This window comes from Arachis ipaensis, chromosome B8 (genome assembly GCF_059453495.1).
Source record: "Arachis ipaensis isolate K30076 ecotype BB chromosome B8, ASM5945349v1, whole genome shotgun sequence".
Classification (NCBI taxonomy): domain Eukaryota; kingdom Viridiplantae; phylum Streptophyta; class Magnoliopsida; order Fabales; family Fabaceae; genus Arachis; species Arachis ipaensis.
The window spans coordinates 93,657,657-93,665,537 of record NC_142443.1 but is presented as its reverse complement, the minus strand read 5'-3'; positions in this window follow the sequence as shown (position 1 = coordinate 93,665,537).

Below are 7,881 nucleotides of genomic sequence, written 5' to 3'. Positions count from 1 at the left end.
GGTCACTGATTATACCACACAAATTCATAGATCAAAGTATTGGTAGGATTAAATGTCACAATATCCATCCAACCCCCAATCTAATCCAATGTAAGAAAGCAATTCTAGCATGAATTCTTGATCCCTCTCTCAAAGATCCAAAGAATTCCAATTATGGATAGCTTCTCTGTTAAGACAACTATCCAATTGAATTATGATCGAAAGCTTTCTAACAAAAATCAAGAGAAAAGAAATAAGAAGAAGATGAAAACTACTATTGATCCATTGAATTACAATAGAGCTCCCTAATCCAATGAAAGAGGTTTAGTTGTTCCTAGCTCAATTCAAATTACAAAGAAAGAAAAATACAGAAGAAAAGTGCAGAAAAATGAAATCAGGGAATTGAACTCCCTGAGCCCCCGCTCAGGGCCTCCCAAAGCTCCTTTCAATCTTCAACAATTCTTCTATTTATATCCCTCTTCCCATCTTCAATTGGATCTTCAAGTACTTAGATGTGGGTCTTGGCCTTGATTGTGGATTGGCTCCTAATGCAGCTGAGAAGAGAGAGGTGTCAATTGTGCAATTCAGATATCAACGTTTAAGTCCACGTTTTTTGGCAAACATTGAGTCAAACGTCCCTTTGGAAAAATGGGTTTTGGTTGCTATCATTGGCGTTTGACTCAATGTTCAAGTGCCAACATTCTTCTACCCACGCGTACGCGTGCTTTGCGCATTTGCGCATTTGGGTCCAAAATACGCATCCACGCGTGCGCGTAAGCTACGCGTGCGCGTGGATGCGAAAATTTCCAATTCCAGATTTTGCCTTCTCCTCGTGCACATTGGCCTTAGCATTGGACTACAAACACTCCATCCAACGTTGGCACATCCACACATGCACGTCACGTACGCATGGATTATCTTTTTTTCAATTTCCAGCAAGCAAAACATTAGGGGAAATTGCACATCAAGCCGTTAGTTTGTCCTCTTGTCAATGTTGCCAATTTCATGCCCACTATAGTGTATTATATATGGTGGCAAAGCTCTGAATGTCATCTTTCTAAACCAATTGGAATTACCTCAATTAGACATCTACAACTCAAGTTATGCTCCTTTGAAGGTGACAGGGTCGCTGGCGTCGGTGTGCAATGTTGGAGGCAACATTGGCAAACCAACGTGGTCAAAAATGCTAGATTCTAGAGCCCAAATGCATTGTCTACTGATGAGGTAAAAACGATTCCACACAAACTCACCGGCAAGTATACTGGGTCGCATCAAGTAGTAATAACTCACAAGAGTGAGGTCGATCCCACAGGGATTGATGGATTGAGAAACTTTAGTATGGTGATGAATTTAGTTAAGCGAATATTTGATGACTTGGGTTAAAATTCGATTAATAAAAGAGCAATTGCAAGGAAACTAAAGTGCAGAATAGGAAATTGCAGAATCTTGAATTACAGAAAGTGTAAATTGCAGAAACTTAAAGTGCAAGAAATTAAAAGAGCTGAAACTTAAATTGCAAGAAAAGTAAATGACTGAAACTTAAAGTGTAAGGAATTTAAATTGCTGAATTTAAATTGCAGAGGAAAATTAAATTGCATGAAGAATAAAAGGATTTGGGTAATGGGAATCAAAAGAGAACTGGAAAATGTAAAATGCAATAAACTAAAGGACTCTCAGATGACAGAATTCTAATCAGAAACAGAAAAGTAAAATTTCAGAAGAATTGAAGAAGAATAAATCCTAAAATGGAAATTGACAAGTGCAACAAAACAGAAAGAAGCTTCAGATCTCAATTGCTCTCTTAACAAAACAGAAAAGAATTTGCAGAAGAAGGTAAAACAAGGAAGTAAACTATGATCAGATCTTCAATTCATAAAACTATCAAAGGCAAAATGAAAGAGAACTTCCAAGATGAAGAAATTCAGAAGAATTCTTGAATCTGAAGTCAAAATCCAAAACAGAAAAGTGAAGGTTGCAGAAGAGAGAAAGTGAAACAGAAAAGAAAACTCATATCTGATTTCAATTCTAAAATTCTAAAATAAAAACTAAAAGAGAACCCCCTAATGAAATCAAACTCCTAGCTATTTATACACTTTCTAATTATGACTTCCAGTACTTGGAGTGGGCTTTCTGGCCTTGCATGAAGTGGATCAAAATGTCACTTGGTTGTAGCTCCCAGTGGAATGTTGCGTTCTCAAAGTGAGCGCAGCGTTCATTTTCCATGCGTGCGCGTCCCTGACGCGTGCGCGTCCTTTTGTGCATTTCGCCCATCCACGTGTACGCGTCATGTATGCATACGCGTCCTATCAGTCTTCAGCTCCAAATACGCTTGCGCGCCATGATCACGCATACGCGCCTTCAGCAGCGTTAACTTAGTGAGCGCTACGTTGGGTTAGTGAGCGCTGCCCACGCGTGCGCGTCCTCTGCGCGTGCGCGTGGGTGGCTAAATCTCCAATTCATGCTTTAGCGCCAGCCACGCATGAGCGTGCTTTGTCCAGGTGCTCCATCGACGCGTGCGCATCATGCACGCGTGCGCGTGGATTGCAGAACTTTGCCTCCAAATTTCAATCGGCCGAAAATGCTGAGTAATTTAACGTAGCGCTCTCTTTGAAAACGAGCGCCAAACACACCCATGCGTACACGTCATGCCCGCATACGCGTGGATCTTTAAGTTTTGTTGCCTGAAGCGTAAGTGTCCCGTACGCGTGGGCGTCGCTACTAAGCGTGGCGCTCTTTATTTGAACGCAACATTATACTGCAGTGCTTCTCCTTTTCTTCATTTTCTCTCCTAAAATCAACCAAACAAGCAATCAAAGTCCTACCAAAATCACAAGAATTTGCATCATTCATAATAATCACTTAATTCTTGTATAAATCACATGATTTTGTATAAAATACATGATGTTTGATTGAATCAAATTAATCATGAAATTCCCTTCCAACCACTTACTTATTGTGCAAGAAAGTGTATAAAACCTAATGAAACAAATGAAAAATGCTTGTGAAACTAGCATAAGATGACTTGTCATCATAACACCAGACTTAAATCTTGCTTGTCTCCAAACAAGCACTAAAACATGAGAAGAAATGAAATGAAACAGAGAGGCATATATGTCCTTGTTTAGTAGATAATTGAAATTGTTTCATGGGGTTTTATGCAGACAAAATGCAGCCCAATTATTATCAGCTTTCAAATGTGAAATGTCTCTTTGAGGATTAGCTAGAGTTGCTGCTATAATGCCTTATTCTTTTATTATTCCCTGTTATATTTTTCCTTCTTTCTTTTGCTTCAGAAACTTATTTCTTAATGCTAGCTCAATGTCAAGTGTTGTAGCAGCCTTTTGGCTCAAATTTTCTCAACACTTTTTCACTACAAACACTTGGCTCACATTTCCTCTTAGGAACATTGATGCCCAGCACCTCTTTGGGTTACTAAATACTTTGTAGCTAGGTTGCTCTTGATATTGGAATTTCGGTTGGTAATCCCAGATTAGTTAAACCAAGTTGCTAAGTTTTAAAAGACTCCTCAGAACCTAATTGTCCAAGCAGATCCTAGTACAACAAGCACCACAGGCATATATCCTAAGTTCCAAGCTATTGGTGTCTAGCCTTAGTACTTGTTTCTTTCATTTTTGTTGCCAACTCTTGGCTTTTTCTTTTCTTTATCCTTCTTACTTTTCTTCCTTTTCAAGAGATACTTATTAATTAAAGGCTTCACAACAGCAACTAAGTTCACACTACCAGAGACATTCTATCCTGCAGTAGTTATTATTGAGCTTATTATCTAATCAAGCAATTACCACGACCAAACTTTATTATTACTCCTACTACAATGGACAATCACTTTCTGTTTCAATATTTTCTCTTATTTATGCAAGGGAAACAAGACATACATTCAAGAAGATGAAAATGAAACAAACATGTATACCAGATCACTTAATTTGAATATTAAAAGTAAAGACAGAAGACAGAATGCAGACAAAGATAGGCTAATCAGAAGGGGTACAATTAATCTTCCAACTAAAACACAACAGGATATAAACAGCGAGTAACAACACAACCTTTTTGGTATCTTCTTGCTTAGTTTTTCATCATCATTCTTGGCTTTTGTGCTTTTTTTGCTGATGATGCACAATCCTTCCAAAGAGTTGCATGGTTTCCTGTAATAGTATTGGAAGTTGCTTGTCCCCCAAGCACTTGAAAATTGGTTAGTATGCATGAATGTTTGTAGGATTTTGAACTTACTTTGGTGTGTGAACAACAAACTTAATCCCTTGCCAATACCTCTTATGCAAAAAATCAATCATATTCTTGAAATCTTATGCCTCTGCTACATGGATTAAAACTAAAAACTAGAAAATAGACAATAGTTGGGTAGTTTCCCTGATTGTTTGGAGCTAGTAACCATTTATGCAGAGGGCAGAAATGTGTTTTTAGATGAAATTTTTTTGTGAAACACCAAACTTAGCATCCTTCATTCACCCATAAATTGTTTTGGTGTGCAACACCAAACTTAGCTCCTTACAATACAGATAACTCTACTTAACCATTTTATTGAAGTAGTTAGGAAAATTAAATTACCTCTAGTTGGGTTGCCTCCCAACAAGCGCTTGTTTATCGTCATTAGCTTGACGTCTTCCTTCTTTGCTTATCCTAATTCCTGAACACTCTCTTCTTTGTTCCAAGATCCTCTCAGATAATGTTTAACTCATTGGCCATTTGCTGTGATTAAATCCTTTGTGGCTTCATTCAGAAGTTCAAGGCTTCCATGTGGGAAGACTTTGGTTATCAGATAGGGGCCAGTCCATTTGGATTTGAGTTTGCCAGGAAAAACCTTGAGCCTGAAGTTATATAGAAGCACTTGTTGTCCTGGTTTGAACTCCCTTTCTCAAGATCTTCTTGTCATGCAACTTCTTAGCTCTCTCCTTGTATATCTTTGCATTCTCATAAGCTTCCAATCTGAATTAATCCAGCTCATTGAGTTGCAATAGCCTTTTCTCTCCTGCTGCTTGAGAGTCAAGATTGAGGAGCTTAGTGGCCCAGTAAGCTTTATGCTCTAACTCCACAGGAAGGTGACAAGATTTGCCATAGATTAGCTGAAATGGTGACTTCCCGATTGGAGTTTTGAATGCTGTTCTGTATGCCCACAAAGCGTCATCCAATTTTCTTGCCCAGTCCTTCCTTATGATCCCTACTGTCTTTTCTAAAATTTTCTTCAGCTCCCTGTTTGCCAATTTAGCCTGTCCATTGGTTTGAGGGTGGTATGGTGTGGCAACTTTATGATTCACTCCATATTTGTGGAGCAGCTTTTCCATCTATCTATTGCAAAAGTGGCTGCCACCATCACTAATGAGGCCTTTGGGCACCCCATACCTTGGAAAGATATGTTTCTTAAGGAATTGGAGGACAATTGGTGCATCACATGTGGTTGTGGCTATAGCTTCCACCCATTTGGAGACATATTCTACTGCCACCAGGATGTATTTGAAAGAATAGGATGGAGGAAAGGGCACCATGAAATCCACACCCCAGAGATCAAATAGCTCCACCTCTAAAATAAAATTTTGAGGCATTTCATTCCTTTTAGTTAACCCCCTAACTCTTTGACATTCATTGCATTGGTGCACAAACTCTCTGGCATCCTTGAATATAGTTGGCCAATAAAATCCACTTTGAAGTACTTTGGCTGCTGTTCTTTCTGGCCCAAAGTGTCCACCATAAGCTGACCCATGATAGTGCCACAGTATACCTTTGATCTCACTTTCAGGAATACACCTTCCGATCATCCCATCTGGACACCTCTTGAACAAGAAAGGCTCATCCCACAAGAATTTCTTGGCCTTATTATGCATCTTTTTCACTTGTTGCTTAGTAAACTCTTGAGGAATTTTTCTTCCCACCTTGTAGTTTGCAATGTCAGCAAACCAAGGTACTTGCTAGACTTGGAGGAGATGTTCATCTTGAAATTTTTCATTCACTAGTTGTGGTGTATCCTGGTTGGCCTCTTGTGTCAATCATGACAAATGGTCTGCCACTTGATTCTTGCTTCCTTTCCTATCTCTTACTTCAATGTCAAATTCTTGTAGCAGCAGCACCCACCTGATGAGTCTTTGTTTTGCATCCTGTTTAGACATAAGGTACTTGAGAGCAGCATGATCAGTATATACTATAACCTTTGAACCAATCAAGTATTGTATAAACTTGTAAAATGCATATACAATGGCCAGGAGTTCTTTCTCTGTGGTGGTGTAATTCTTTTGTGCCTCATTTAACACCTTACTGGCATAGTATATGACATGATGCATCTTATCTTTCTTTTGCTCCAATACAGCACCAATTGCAACATCACTTGCATCACACATTAGTTCAAAAGCGAGTCCCCATTCTAGAGGTGTGATAATTGGTATTGTAATGAGTTTTCTTTTAAAAGTTTCAAAAGCATGCTTACAATTGTCATCAAAGATGAAAGGATTATCAACCACTAGCAAATTGCTCAATGGTTTGGCTATTTTTGAAAAACACTTGATAAATCTTCTATAAAACCCAGCATGCCCAAGAAAACTTCTCACTGCTTTTACATTGACAGGTACAGAGAGTTTTTCAATGATTTCTATTTTAGCTCTATCAACTTCTATACCCTTGCTTGAAACTTCATGCCCAAGAACAATACCCTCTAGTACCATGAAATGGCATTTTTCCCAATTCAAAACTAAATTTGTTTCTTGGCATCTTTTCAATACAAGAGTTAGATGTTGCAAACAAGTTTCAAAAGAGTTACCAAAAACAAAGAAATCATCCATAAAGATCTCTAGAAATTTTTTAACCATGTCAGAAAATATGGAGAGCATACACCTTTGGAAGGTTGCTAGAGCTTTGCCTCCAAATTTCAATCGGCCGAAAACACTGAGTAATTTAACGTAGCACTCTCTTTGAAAACGAGCGCCAAACACACCCACGCGTACACGTCATGCACGGATACGCGTGGATCTTCAAGTTTTGTTGCCTGACGTGTAAGCGTCCCATACGCGTGCGTGTCGCTACTGAGCATGGCGCTCTTTATTTGAACGCAACATTATACTGCAGTGCTTCTCCTTTTCTTCATTTGCTCACCTAAAATCAATCAAACAAGCAATCAAAGTCCTACCAAAATCACAAGAATTTGCATCATTCATAATAATCACTTAATTCTTGCATAAATCTCATGATTTTGTATAAAATAAATGATGTTTGATTGAATCAAATTAATCATGAAATTCCACTCCTACCACTTACTTACTGTGCAAGAAAGTGCATAAAATCTAATGAAACAAATGAAAAATGATTGTGAAACTAGCATAAAATGACTTGTCATCATCCACCCCATACTATTATATATTGTTGGAAAGCTCTAAATGTCTACTTTCCAATGCCATTAGGAGAGCGTAGTTTGGAGCTCTACAACTCGAGTTATACTCCATGGAAGATGTCGAGGTCAGCTGGCCTTACTACATGTTGATACTATGTTCGTCTTTGTACTTTCGGGGCAAGTTTTCTCCCTCAAATTAAGTAACCACCATACAGTGCCATATATGCTTGGAAAGCTCTAGATTCATAATTTTCAATGCCTTTGGAATCACCTCATTTGGAGCTTTGTAGCTCATGTTATTCTTGTTTGAAGTATACCCCTTTCAGGCTGTGAGGAGCAACGTTTCCAGCAATGTTGGAGCACCAACTTTGGCTCCAACGTTGCTTCTCTTTGCTTCCTTTCATGGCTTTCTTTTTTCTTCTTTGCCTTCCCTTTTCTTAGCTTCTTCTTACCTATCATCAACCAAACAAAATGCATCAAAGTATTGCCTTAATCACAAGATAATGCATCATTCATAGCATCAAATAATTCTTTGCATAAATCTCATAAAAATGCAC